This window comes from Penaeus vannamei, chromosome 15, assembly GCF_042767895.1.
Source record: "Penaeus vannamei isolate JL-2024 chromosome 15, ASM4276789v1, whole genome shotgun sequence".
Classification (NCBI taxonomy): Eukaryota; Metazoa; Arthropoda; class Malacostraca; order Decapoda; family Penaeidae; genus Penaeus; species Penaeus vannamei.
The window spans coordinates 14,070,065-14,085,064 of NC_091563.1; the positions used below are offsets into that span (position 1 = coordinate 14,070,065).

General features: G+C 35.5%; 8 non-coding genes across 8 annotated transcripts; all 8 read left to right on the forward strand.

Moving 5' to 3' along the window:
- The first annotated feature begins 3,882 nt into the window (after positions 1 to 3,882).
- On the forward strand, positions 3,883 to 3,955 carry TRNAR-CCU (transfer RNA arginine (anticodon CCU)). Its single transcript has one exon. It is a non-coding gene; the product is annotated as a tRNA-Arg (tRNA).
- An 882-nt stretch (positions 3,956 to 4,837) lies between these two features.
- On the forward strand, positions 4,838 to 4,910 carry TRNAR-CCU (transfer RNA arginine (anticodon CCU)). The gene has a single exon. It is a non-coding gene; the product is annotated as a tRNA-Arg (tRNA).
- Positions 4,911 to 5,487: 577 nt separating this feature from the next.
- On the forward strand, positions 5,488 to 5,560 carry TRNAR-CCU (transfer RNA arginine (anticodon CCU)). The gene has a single exon. It is a non-coding gene; the product is annotated as a tRNA-Arg (tRNA).
- Positions 5,561 to 6,670: 1,110 nt separating this feature from the next.
- TRNAR-CCU (transfer RNA arginine (anticodon CCU)) lies at positions 6,671 to 6,743 on the forward strand. Its single transcript has one exon. It is a non-coding gene; the product is annotated as a tRNA-Arg (tRNA).
- A 1,935-nt stretch (positions 6,744 to 8,678) lies between these two features.
- On the forward strand, positions 8,679 to 8,751 carry TRNAR-CCU (transfer RNA arginine (anticodon CCU)). The gene has a single exon. It is a non-coding gene; the product is annotated as a tRNA-Arg (tRNA).
- A 1,171-nt stretch (positions 8,752 to 9,922) lies between these two features.
- TRNAR-CCU (transfer RNA arginine (anticodon CCU)) lies at positions 9,923 to 9,995 on the forward strand. The gene has a single exon. It is a non-coding gene; the product is annotated as a tRNA-Arg (tRNA).
- Positions 9,996 to 11,775: 1,780 nt separating this feature from the next.
- TRNAR-CCU (transfer RNA arginine (anticodon CCU)) lies at positions 11,776 to 11,848 on the forward strand. The gene has a single exon. It is a non-coding gene; the product is annotated as a tRNA-Arg (tRNA).
- Positions 11,849 to 12,897: 1,049 nt separating this feature from the next.
- Positions 12,898 to 12,970, forward strand: TRNAR-CCU (transfer RNA arginine (anticodon CCU)). Its single transcript has one exon. It is a non-coding gene; the product is annotated as a tRNA-Arg (tRNA).
- Positions 12,971 to 15,000: the final 2,030 nt, after the last annotated feature.

A 15,000-nucleotide genomic window follows, 5' to 3' on the forward strand; every position in this document is an offset into this window, starting at 1 on the left:
ACATACCCTATTCGTACTTTTTTTCTAGGCCTGGGTTTCAATTGCTTGTAATACTATGGCATACAAAGGGATTTCGAATATATCTTCGTCAGAAATACATACTATTTTCATACTTTCATATTTCATATTTTCATATAATGGCATTCAAAGGGAGGATTGTGAAAACGAGAGATTTGTAAGCTCGTTCAGTGTGCTTGCTTGACTTCTTCCACTGGTAGGGTAGTCTGAAGCATTCTGAAAGTGTTTTAGTCTGATTTCATTAAAAGGGTGAAGTTATATCGTCGTGGCTCTCTCATAGAGGGAGGGAGGTAGGGAGAGAGAGAGGGAAAGAGAGAGAGAGAGAGAGAGAGAGAGAGAGAGAGAGAGAGAGAGCGAGAAGGAGGGAGAGAGAGAGAGAGAGTAGGAGAGAGAGAGAGAAGGAGGGATATATATATATATATATATATATATATATATATATATATATATATATATATATATATATATATATATAGAGAGAGAGAGAGAGACAGAGAGAGAGAGAGAGAGAGAGAGAGAGAGAGAGGAGGGAGAGAGAGAGAAAGTGTTAAAGTGTATTTGATCATGAAAAAATGTCTGGGCATCTCTAAAGGCCACAGTGTATGGGTTTATATAGCAAGAAACAGAAATATAAGTTTAAAAGTTTTTTTTTTTTTTTTTTTTTTTTTTTTTTGGGGGGGGGGTTAGGGCGGATAGATGTACGTATATGTACATATATTTACATAAATACGTAGATATGTATGCATACACATATCTATGTGTGTTTGTCGTAGAAAAAAAATGATTTTGTCTATTAATAGATTAGAAAAGATATTAAATAGTATTTACGAATTTCTCTCGAACGTTATACCATTCAAAGAAATTATCTTCCACACCAATAAATCATAATGTTGGATACAGTAGATTTCACTTGAACACTCCACTCTCCGGAGATGTTCAGAGCCAAGAACCCGCGTCTCCGAACCACCCCGAGCCAGGAGCGGACAAGCGGCACCCAGCACCTTGCGTCCCAGGCGGTTCACTTTCCTTCTAATTCATATTATCTAAGGACAGAGCTTTTTTCTCCTTCCCGACGCCTAATACGTGTTTAATGCGCATGTCCACGGGTCTTAGGTCCATCTATATTATAATACTGGCCCGGCTCGGGTACGCTGCGTGCGTCACAATGGCCCTTAAAGACATACGTCCCTCACTACAGGGTCGACTCCGGCGCTTGGAACCGTCTTAAGATGCCTTTTCCTGTCCCTCTTAACCGGGTAATGACAGGTTTGCTTTTCTGTTTTGCCACCATGGATACCTGTGGCCGGCGCTTGTTTGACCGTGTGGCTTTTATGTGCGCCCCTGGCGGGTGTTTTCTTAATTTATAACGAAGCTGGTGCAAGTGTAATGGGGCGTGTACATGTGTGTGTGCGTGGCTTTTTCTTTCTTTTTCTCCTTTCTCTCTCTCTCTCTCTCTCTCTCTCTCTCTCTCTCTCTCTCTCTCTCTCTCTCTCTCTATATATATATATATATATATATATATATATATATATATATATATATATATGTATATATATACATACACATATATATACATATATATACATATAAATAGATAAATACATACGTACATACATACACATACATACACACGCACACACACACACACACATACACACACACACACACACACACACACACACACACACACACACACACACACACACACACACACACACACACACACACACATATATATATATACATGTATATATATATATATATATATATATATATATATATATATATATATATATATATATATACATGAAGAGAGATAGACAGATAGATAGATACATATAGATATGGATTTATAAAGACGCATACACACACACATACAGACACAAATAAACACACACACACACACACATATATATATATGCAAATGTGTATGTGTTTATATATATATATATATATATATATATATATATATATATATATATACATATATATGTGTGTGTGTGTGTGTGTGTGTGTGTGTGTGTGTGTGTGTGTGTGTGTGTGTGTGTGTGCGTATTTATATTTATATATCTTTATCTATATCTATATCTATCTATCTATCTATCTATCTATATATATATATATATATATATATATATATATATATATATATATATATATATACATGTGTATGTGTTTATATATATATATATATATATATATATATATATATATATATATATATATATATATATATATATATATATATTCGTATACAAAAATGAACACACCCGCCCTACCTCCCAGCGGCCCTCCCCCAACGAGGGTCGCCTCGAATCCCTTATCTCATCAGCGCAGCCACACCTCCCACGGGAACTGGAATGGAAGAGAAAGAGAAAAAAAATAATACCCGCTGATTGATCCAGCCGAGTTCCGCGCCCATAAAAAAATCAGCCGACGACGTAAACAAGTCAATAAACAGTAACTACGGTGACATTTACTCCCCGACCACGACCGAACTACGCGAGCCCGGCGGGTGTCCCGACGACGAGCCCGGCTTCCCCGACCGCCCGAAAACCGGCTGTCGGGCCGCGTCAGTCGAAACAGGCTTCGGGAACGCGTCGGAACCAGCCTGTCCGTCTCCTTCGCGTGACGTTTATAGGCAGACTTCGAAACTCCCGCCGATCGCCGCGTGAATTCTCTCTGGCGAAATTGCTTGAAGTCCTCTCCTGACGAGACCTCGGGGGCCACTGAGGGTTCTGGAAGGGGGCGCTCGGCTATAAGTGGGCAATCCGGTCTTGTAATGTTATCAATATTGCTGTTATTATCATTGATAATATAGCTATTATTACTATTAATATTATTTGATAATTATTATCATTATTAATTATTAGCATTGTTCTCATATTATTTATCATTTATCTCAACCTATTTATCATTATTACTACTGTATATTTACGTAGTAAGATGCTTCATGTGTACATAAGTAAGAAACTGTGTTGACGGCGGCGTATCGGTTAAGTTTTCTTTAATAATAATATTGTTAACATTGATAATATCATTTTCAATAACGATAATAGGTGTCCCTACATATAACGAGATGTTTCCAGTATAAGTATGTGTACGCTTCATTTTTTTTTCTCTCTCTTTTCTTTTTGGATGAAAGAGATGGTTAAAATGGTAAAAGAAGAGAAGAGAGAAAGAAAGGAGAGAGGAGAGAGAAAGAAGGTGGCTGTTTGGAGTCTGGTCTTGTAATTTGCTTTTGTCATTGGACTTATCATGTTATTTGGTACTGCTGTTATGGCGATAATGATAACTGTAATCATAATCATAATAACAGTAATACTATTGATAAGAGTGATGATTATGATATCGTCGAGAATGATATAAACGGTATTTATATGAATTGCAGTAAAGAAATATCAATAATAATGTGAGCAATATTGACATTATAATACAATTTGGTTATTTCTTTAACCATTATAATTCTTTGAGGCAACCAAACTACTACTCCAGACATCATTATCATTACCATTACTAAGGTTATTACTTTATGATTATGACTGATTACAATAATAACGTGCTTATCACGTTACTGTTAAGGAATAATAAATAACAATAAGACAACAACGAAAGTAAAATATATCTAATGTTTCTTCTAATTGTCATTTTAAGAAGAATCATGATGGCGATAAACAGAAAAAAGAGCGAGAATAATTACATTCATTGATAATGATAGTGTTAACAAGGGATATCTATACATTTTACACATGTTTTGAAGGCATCATGAAAATCAATTCTTTCATTCGCTTCTACCATACTTCTCACACTTTTATGGCCACGTGTGTATTTTTTATATTCTACGGCTATGTAATTGATTTGTACGCCCCTGTGGCCCAATGGATAAGGCATTGGCCTCCTAAGCCAGGGATTGCGGGTTCGAGTCCCGCCAGGGGTTAGGAGAAATTGTTTTAGCAGATCATACCTACACCTGTCGAAGGTAGAGGACGATCTAAGTCAAATTCAAAGTTCCAACAGGGGTTTCAGAACCAATCTTAGACACAAGGTACAACAGAAACCAGAGGAAACAGTGTCGAATCAAACACCAAATCTTTAAAACGTAATCTGTAAACACGAAACATGCAAAACAGCCAACGTATTTACCAAAGCAAAACTGCCATTATATTACAGTTACCCTTTCTTCTGTGGCATCTTCTTGGCCCGGCTTTTGGTTCTCCTCGTCACTACCTCGCCCGGGGGAGAAATCGAAGACTGCTTGGCACAGAGCTTCGCAAGTTGGTTTCGTTGATGTCCATTTTTGCATGCATCATTGGCCGGCCCTTCATGCTAAATCTTCAAAAATACTATATCTAAAAAAAAAATAGTGATAATGATAATTATAAAGTGATAAGATACAGAAACAAATAAAATGAATGAATAGAACAACAATTTTAAAACATTAAATAAGATGGAATAGTAATAGTTTGCCATCTACCATCACCTCCAGAACTTATTCAATACTGCTACCGGACATCGATTTGAGTGGACAAGAGGTGGATGAGCTGGCAACTCCACCTTCCTACTCCATAATTCTCTATTCCACCGTTCACTCCAGGCGATGCCGATGTCCCTATATATATATAAAAGATGTTTCCATTACGAAATTTCGTTCACTAGCATGCAATACAAATAAAAAATGGAAACACTTCTCTCAGAATCTATACAGTGTGTGCTGTTCCACATGTAGTCAGTGCATAATGTGGTGCGTGATTACATATAGTGGCCATACATATTATGCTGACCCAAAGACATAATTAATGCCTCATTCATGACACTCTATGCCCCTGTGGCCCAATGGATAAGGCATTGGCCTCCTAAGCCAGGGATTGCGGGTTCGAGTCCCGCCAGGGGTTCTATTCTAAATTTTATACGTAAATCTCTACCCGAGCTTTGTTCTGCTGTAGTTTCTCAAACGTGGAATGAATGCTGAAACTTAGTCATTTTATATAAAACATGTACAGTGGTTACATTTATAAATACGATTGTATCATAATACACGCGGTCAAAGTCCTAAGACAGCATCCAGTCATGCAAAGACCTATAGCACTTGGGTATCAGACCGGCCACCTGCCCAGTACGTCGTCAAGACCCTTGCTCAGGACACGAGGGCCGAGGGTAACCTGTGGGGTCAACAGCATCAGGGTAAACGACAACGTGGGTGAACTCTGCAGACTCTCGGAGGAAGGCAACAGGAAACACCTTCGCATTATCTTGTTTGATAATGATCTAACCTGGTTAATGAAACAGGGTTATCGGCAACAGACACAAGAAAAATGGTTAACGAAGGAACTCGGAATTGTAAAAATAATAATAATAAATAAATGAATAAATATATATATATATTTCCCCTCATATTGTATATACGGTACCTCCGCGGTCATACTGTACGCCTCTGTGGGCATACCCTATAACTACCTGACTATGCCATATGCCCCTGTGGCCCAATGGATAAGGCATTGGCCTCCTAAGCCAGGGATTGCGGGTTCGAGTCCCGCCAGGGGTTAGACGTACTAATTTTAACGTGAGTTACGTGAGATGTTGAGACAATAATAAATAATAATAAAGGGTAAGCCGTTGGTTTCCTTCATAGTAAGGTAGAATCCAGGCTGCCTTTCTGAAGGAAGCATATGAGTGCATTGATAGGACAGCTGCAGTGATGATCAGCGTGAACTAGATCTGTGCTGCGTTAAGACTGCAATATAGTTCAGAATTTAACAGGCAGCAAGCAAGGGAAATGCTTGAGAAGAATCGGAAATATATGATTCAGTAAAATAAGAGATGAGATATCATTCAGTTATTGATTAACTAAAAATTTACGTATGAAACAGAGTAAAGGAAATGGAATCGAGATCAAATTCTATTTTTCTCATGAACAATTTATTACACATTCGTCACATAATTCGTATTCTACTGAAACTTACTGTATGAAATTAATGTCAATATTATATGATATATGTGTGTGTGCATACAATGATAATAACATTGATGATTTTGATGCACATGACGATGATTGTGAGTATTATAATTAATGATGGATATCATCACCAAAATCATTATCATCATCAAACATGATAAAAATAACAATAATGGTAAAGTATTCATTAAGATGAAACGGAAGAGGAATGCTGATGGTAAGTATTGATAAGACAGTTTTTGTTCTTATCATTACTATGTATTACTAATGAAAATACCGATATTTAGCAAAAATGATAGAAGCCTTATTGACATCCGATGAATACAATGCCATATGACGGTGTTGTCCAAACATTTTCGCCTATTGTAGCCTTTATTACCTTCTTGTCCTGTTACGTACCCCACCCCCCTCCTCCTCCACCCCCGTCCACCATGGTTAAATAAACTATTTAGGATAATGCTAATGTACTAATTATGAAAAGTGCATTGCAGGAGTAACGGTCAATAAATTCGAATTTAATATACGAATAAAAAAGATTATTTGATAACAAAATGCTTGAAAAATACTTACACAACTTAACGTGACATATGAGGCGTGTGTGTTCCTTGTTTGTTCGCGTGCCCTAGTCTGGACAACACTCCTCCGCGGTCATACTGTATGCTTGTGGCCATACCCTGTGACTACCTGGCCATGTCGTATGCCCCTGTGGCCCAATGGATAAGGCATTGGCCTCCTAAGCCAGGGATTGCGGGTTCGAGTCCCGCCAGGGGTTAGACGTTCTTATTTTAACGTGAGTTACGTGAGACTGTTGAGACAATAATAAATAATAATAAAGGGTAAGCCGTTGGTTTCCTTCATAGTAAGGTAGAATCCAGGCTGCCTTTCTGAAGGAAGCATTTGAGTGCATTGATAGGAAAGCTGCAGTGATGATCAGCGTGAACTATATCTGTGCTGCGTTCAGACTGCAATATAGTTCAGAATAAAACAGGCAGCAAGCAAAGGAAATGCTTGAGAAGAATCGGAAATATATTATTGGATTCAGTAAAATAAGAGATGAGATATCACTGTTATTGATTAACTGTGATATTTTAAGTATGAAATAGAGTAAAGGAAATGGAATCGAGATCAATTTTATTTTTCTCATGGACAGTTTATTACGCTTTCGTCACATATTTCGTATTTTACTGAAGCACTGTGTTAGATTAATGTCAATATTACACGATACATACATACATACATATATATATATATATATATATATATATATATATATATATATATATATATAGAGAGAGAGAGAGAGAGAGAGAGAGAGAGAGAGAGAGAGAGAGAGAAAGAGACAGAGACAGAGACAGAGAGAGAGAGAGAGTGTGTGTGTGTCCATACAATCGTAAGGTGGCATCCGACATCCCGCCATCTCCCTTATCTCGTCTCGCCGCCAGCCTCCCTCGTCTCGCGCCCTCGCATCTCGCCGCCCGGTCAACGCTTGCTTCAGTTGTTCACGTTTTTCTATGTACATGTTAACTTATTTTCGTTTTACCGTTTTATTTTACGTTAAGTCATATAGGTCACTTCTATTTGAGTTTGGCCTTTGACCCCGTATACACACACACACACTCTCATTTGCGATTCATTTGAAGATAAAATAATTCTCGATTCTTCTGTGAGTTGAAGGGTCAGTTTTATCTTTTAAAATCATCACTTATTTTTATTTCTTTTTGTTCATTTTCCTAGCTTTCTCCTGGTTTTAAGAAATGTCTATTTTAGTGTTATATTTTACTAATTGTACGTCTGTCTGCCTACTCCACCTTGGGTTCGCATTTTTCCCGGTCTCATCTCGTTATGAGGATCATTTTATGTATGTTCTCTGTTAATTTCCTTATGTTATATGAACAAACTTTCGTTTTTACGACCGATGTTCGGCGTCACCAAGTTTATAAATATAAGGCGCGTTGAGCAGGAAATACATTTGATTCTCCTCGAAACACCGGCGTTTTGCTCTCCTCCTGCTGACCTATCCTGACCTATCCTGACCTATCCTGACATACCGGACGGTGGAACACACTGCGCATATCTTGGCTTCATCCTACACGAAAAATACAAGTTAAGTCCTGTTTCCTGCCTATTTTCCTTTGTGCACAGGAGCTGGCCGTGATTCTTTGTTTATAAACGTAAATATAAACCAGTTTTAGAAGTTTTACATTAATGATTAAGCTTGTGAATATTATTGAAACTTTCTTCTTTCCTTTCATTGTTTTATTGTCTAGATTACCGTTTTAACTTTATTTTAATCGATAATGCTGAGGTATATCAGCGGGGAGTCAGTTGGTTTCTTTAGTTCACGCTACCTCTCCTTAGAAACCAATCTGGCTCGAAGCCATTAAACAAATTCATATTGGTTACGGAACCACAATACCCCACTACACAATGATAATAACATTGATGATTGTGATGAAAATGACGATGATTGTGTTATATTTATGATGATGGATATCATCACCAAAATCATTATCATTATCATACTCAAAACAATAACAATAATGTTAAAGTAATCATTAAGATGAAACAAAAGAGGAATGCTGATGGTAAATATTGATAATGGAAAGAACGTATTGACAGCCGGTGAACATAATGCCATACAGTACCTCCTCCGCGGTCATGCTGTATGCTTGTGGCCATACCCTGTGACTACCTGGCCATGTCGTATGCCCCTGTGGCCCAATGGATAAGGCATTGGCCTCCTAAGCCAGGGATTGCGGGTTCGAGTCCCGCCAGGGGTTAAACCTGCAAATTTTAACGTGAGGTTTTACGTGAGATGTTGAGACAATAATAAAAAACAATAAAAGGTAAGCCGTTGGTTTCCTTCATAGTAAGGTAGAATCCAGGCTGCCTTTCTGAAGGAAGCATTTGAGTGCATTGATAGGAAAGCTGCAGTGATGATCAGCGTGAACTAGATCTGTGCTGCGTTAAGACCAATATAGTTCAGAATAAAACAGGCAGCAAGCAAGGGAAATGCTTGAGAAGAATCGGAAATATATGATTCAGTAAAATGAGAGATGAGATATCATTGTTATTGATTAACTGAAATTTTACGTATGAAATAGACCAAAGGAAATGGAATTGAGATCAAATTTTATTTTCTCATGAACAGTTTATTACATCTTCGTCACATATTTCGTATCTTACTGAAACTTACTGTACTAAATAAATGGCAATATTACATGATACATATATATGTGTATCTGTGTGTGTGTGCATACAATGATAATAACATTGATGATTTCTATGCAAATGACGATGATTGTATCATAATTATGATGTATATCATCACCAAAATCAGTATCATTATCAAACATGATAATAATAACAATATTGCTAAAATAATCATTAAGATGAAACGGAAAAAAGGAATGCTGATGGTAAATATTGATAATACAAAGTTATTGTTCTTATCATTACTATGTATTACTAATGAAAATACCGATATTTAGCAAAAATTATAGAATCCTTATTGACATCCGATGAATACAATGCCATATGGCGGTGTTGTCCAAACATTCTCGCCTATTGTAGCCTTTATTACCTTCTTGTCCTGTTACGTACCCCCCCCCCACCCCCGTCCACCATGGTTAAATAAACTGTTTTATTTAGGATAATGCTAATGATGCACTAATTATGAAAAGTGCATTGCAGGAGTGCCGGTCAATAAATTCGAATTTAATAAACGAATAAAAAAGATTATTTGATAACAAAATGCTTGAAAAATACTTACACAACTTAGCGTGAGTTATGAGGCGTGTGTTCCTCGTTTGTTCGCGTGCCCCTATGATCTATGTTGCGCAGCCCAGGGGCACGCGGACCCTAGTCTGGACAATGCCATACGGTTCCTCCTCCGCGGTCATGCTGTGTGCTTCTGTAGCCATACCCTGTGACTACCTGATTATGCCGTATGCCCCTGTGGCCCAATGGATAAGGCATTGGCCTCCTAAGCCAGGGATTGCGGGTTCGAGTCCCGCCAGGGGTTAGACGTTCTTATTTTAACCTGAGTTACGTGAGACTGTTGAGACAATAATAAATAATAATAAAGGGTAAGCCGTTGGTTTCCTTCATAGTAAGGTAGAATCCAGGCTGCCTTTCTGAAGGAAGCATTTGAGTACATTGATAGGAAAGCTGCAGTGATGATCAGCGTGAACTAGATCTGTGCTGCGTTAAGACTGCAATTTAGTTCAGAATAAAACAGGCAGCAAGCAAGGGAAATGCTTGAGAGGAATCGGAAATATATTATTGGATTCAGTAAAATAAGAGATATGTCATTCAGTTATTGATCAACTGATATTTTAAGTATGAAATAGAGTAAAGGAAATGGAATCGAGATCAATTTTATTTTTCTCATGAACAGTTTATTACGCCTTCGTCACATAATTCGTATTCTACTGAAACTTACTGTTAGATTAATGTCAGTATTACACGATACATATATTGTGTGTGTGTGTGTCCATACAGTTGTAAGGTGGCATCCGACATCCCGCCATCTCCCTCCTCTCGTCTCGCCGCCAGCCTCCCTCGTCTCGCGCCCTCGCATCTCGCCGCCCCGTCAACGCCTGCTACAGTTGTTTACGTTTTTCTATGTACTTGTTAACTTGTATTCGTTTTATCGTTTTATTTTACGTTAAGTCATATAGGTCACTTCTATTTGAGTTTGGCCTTTGACCCCGTACTCCCATTTGCGATTCATTTGAAGATAAAATAATTTCTCGATTCTTCTGTGACTTTAAGGGTCACTTTCATGTCTTAAAATCATCTTATTTTTCTTTAACCTTTTTGTTCATTTTCCTAGCTTTCTCCTGGTTTTAAGAAATGTCTATTTTAATGTTATATTTTACTCATTGTACGTCTGTCTGCCTACTCCACCTTGGGCACGCATTTTTCCCGGTTATCATCTTAGGATCATTTTATGTGTTCTCTGTTATTTTCCTTATGTTATATGTACAGACTTTCGTTTTTGCGACCGATGTTCGGCGTCACCAAGTTTATGAATATTTGGCGCGTTGAGCAGGAAATACATTTGATTCTCCTCGAAACAACGGCGCTTTGCTCTCCTCCTGCTGACCTATCCTGACCTATCCTGACCTATCCTGACAAACCGGATGGTGGAACACACTGCGCATATCTTGGCTTCATCCTACACGAAAAATACAAGTTAAGTCCTGTTTCCTGGCTATTTTTCTTTGTGCACAGGAGCTGGCCGTGATTCTTTTTATAAACGTAAATATATAGTATTAGAAGTTTTACATTAATGATTAAGCTTGTGAATATTATTGAAACTTTCTTCTTTCCTTTCATTGTTTTATTGTCTAGATTACCGTTTTAACTTTATTTTAATCGATAATGCTGAGGTATATCAGCGGGGAGTCAGTTGGTTTCTTTAGTTCACGCGACCTCTCCTTAGAAACCAATCTGGCTCGAAGCCATTAAACCAATTCATATTGGTTACGGAACCACAATACCCCACTACACAATGATAATAACATTGATGATTGTGATGAAAATGACGATGATTGTATTATAATTATGATGATGGATATCATCACCGAAATCATTATCATTATCATACTCATGATAACAATAACAATAATGCTAAAGTAATCATTAAGATGAAACGGAAAAGAGGAATGCTGATGGTAAATATTGATAATTGATAAGAACGTATTGACAACCGGTGAACATAATGCCATACAGTACCTCCTCCGCGGTCATGCTGTATGCTTGTGGCCATACCCTGTGACTACCTGGCCATGCTGTATGCCCCTGTGGCCCAATGGATAAGGCATTGGCCTCCTAAGCCAGGGATTGCGGGTTCGAGTCCCGCCAGGGGTTAGAACTGCTTATTTTAACGTGAGGTTTTACGTGAGATGTTGAGACAATGATCATAAATAATAAAAGGTAAGTCGTTGGTTTCCTTCATAGGAGGGTAGAGCACATGAGTATATTGATAGGATAGCTATAGTGATGACCAGTGTGAACTATGTACTGCAAATGCATCCCTCCATCCCTCCCTCCATCCCTCTCTCCATCCCTCCTCCCCTCTCCCCATCTCCCTCCCTAGATTGCAATATAGTTCAGTTTAAACAAGCGTCAAGCAAGGGAAATGCTTGAAAAGAATCGGAAATAGAGGATTCAGTAAAATAAGACATATCATTCGGTAATTTATCTGTGAAATTTTACGTATGAAATAGACCAAAGGAAATGGAATCGAGATCAAATTTTATTTTGATCTTGTACAGTTTATTACATCTTCGTCATATATTTCGTAATCTACTGAAGCTTACTGTACTAAATCAATGTCAATATTATATGATATATATATATATATATATATATATATATATATATGTGTGTGTGTGTGTGTGTGTGTGTGTGTGTGTGTGTGTGTGTGTGTGTGTGTGTGTGTGTGTGTGTGTGTGTGTGTGCATACAATGATAATAACATTGATGATTACGATGTAAATGACGATGATTGTATCATAATTATGATGATCTATATCATCACCAAAATCAGTATCATTATCAAACATGATAATAATAGCAAGGATGCTAAAATAATCATTAAGATGAAACATAAAGAGGAATGCTGATGGTAAATACTGATAATAAGTTATTGATCTCATCATTATTAGGTATTACCAATGATAATAACGATATTTAGCAAAAAATGATAGAGACCTGTATAAATGACCGATGAATACAATGACTATTCTAATGAGGATAATGATGGCAATTATAATGAATGATTATAATGATTAAAATATTTTCCGAGACTTAAGTGGATCATTGAGATAATTCCTCATAGCTAATGTACTCTACACCTTCAAGGCATTATTACATACCTCCATTATTTTAATCTATGCCCCAATTTTCCAAGTATATGCCCCTGTGGCCCAATGGATAAGGCATTGGCCTCCTAAGCCAGGGATTGCGGGTTCGAGTCCCGCCAGGGGTTGCACAAAACTATTTTAAGCTTAACCGATAATATGCTAATCAGTAGCATAAATAATTGGATTTCTAAATGCAAAGTCGAGGGAATATTGGCAACTCTTTCAAATTGGCAACTCATTCTTTTCATACAGTTTTTTGCGTTAATTATGACACTGGTAATGAAAGTAATAAATGGTATTATTATTATTATTATTATTATTATTATTATTATTATTATTATTATTATCATTATTATTATTATTATTATTATTATTATTATTATTATTATCATTATTATTATTATTATTATTATTATTATTATTATTATTATTATTATTATTATTATTATTATTATTATTATTATTATTATCATTATTATTATTATCATTATTATCATTATTATTGTTATCATTATTCATTATTATTATTATTTTACTATCATCATTACTGTTGTCATCATCATCCTTATTGTCATTATTATTATTACTATTACTATTATGACGTCTATTATTGTTATTACAATATTGATATTAATGTTAATGTTAATGATAATAATAGCATTACTATTATTATTATTATTAGTGTTATCGTTACCATCTTTATTATAGTTATTATCATTATTACAGCTATTGTAATTATCATTATTATTGCCATTATTATCATTATTAATTTTGTCATTACTATTATCATCATTATTATCATTATTATTATTATCATTACCCATTGCTGTTTTTGCTGTTGCTGCCGCTATCATTACCATTATTATTATCATTATTATTAATATCATCATCATCATCATCACCACCACCATCACCATCATCATCATCAATCACAGAATATACCAAAATAATTCAATATGTGTAGCTACACTGTATGCTTTGGGAACATTTTCTATGCCCTTATATCACTGATATATGCCCCTATGGCCCAATAGATAAGGCCTTGACCTCCGAAGCCAGGGATAGATAGTCCTCAGTGATAGCATATTCAGAAGGAAAAGCAATAACGATAGTGATGGTGAGGATGATGATGATGATGATGATGAGGAGGAGGAGGAGGATAATGATATAACAATAATAATTATTATTATAATAATAATAATAATAATAATAATAATAATAATAATAATAATAATAATAATAATAATAATAAAATAATAACAATAATAATAATAACAATAATAATAATAATAATAATAAGGAAAATAATAATAAGGAAAATGACAATAATGATAACAGTAATGATTATAATGATGATAACGGTAATAATAATGATATTGATGATAACAAAGGTAATAATAAAGATAAAAATAATGATATAATCATTTTCATTATTACCATTATTACTGTTATTATTATGATTACTGATAATAATGTTAATACTAGTAATGCTAATAATTAATAATAATAACAATCAAATAATATTAATAGTAATAATAGCTTTATCAATAATAATAATGATAACAGCAATAACAATAATAACAATATCGATAATTACGAGGATGATAAGGATAACAACAACAACAATAACAATAATAATAAAAATAATTAGAAGCACTTGGGGTGCGCATACCTCTGCCAAGGCAATAAGGTCACTGTTGCAATAAAAATATTCGCACTTAAAGAATTACTTTAAAATCACCTTTCTCAATTGCACAGGTGACGTCCGGAGGCAAGACAATAGGGGCAATGATGCAATAATTGAAAATATTCCTGGATCACTTAGGACACTCCTCGTAAATTTTCATAAAAATCTGCTCATACCTTAAATTTTCATAAAAATCTGTTCATACCTTAAATTTTCATAAAAATCTGTTCATACCTTAAATTTTCATAAAAATCTGTTCATACCTTAAATTTTCATAAAAATCTGTTCATACCTTAAATTTTCATAAAAATCTGTTAATACCTAAAATTTTCATAAAAATCTGTTCATACCTTGAATTTTCATTAAAAAAATCTGTTCATACCTTAAATTTTCATAAAAATCTGTTCATACCTTAAATTCTCATAAAAATCTGTTCATACCTAAAATTTTCATTAAAAAATCTGTTCA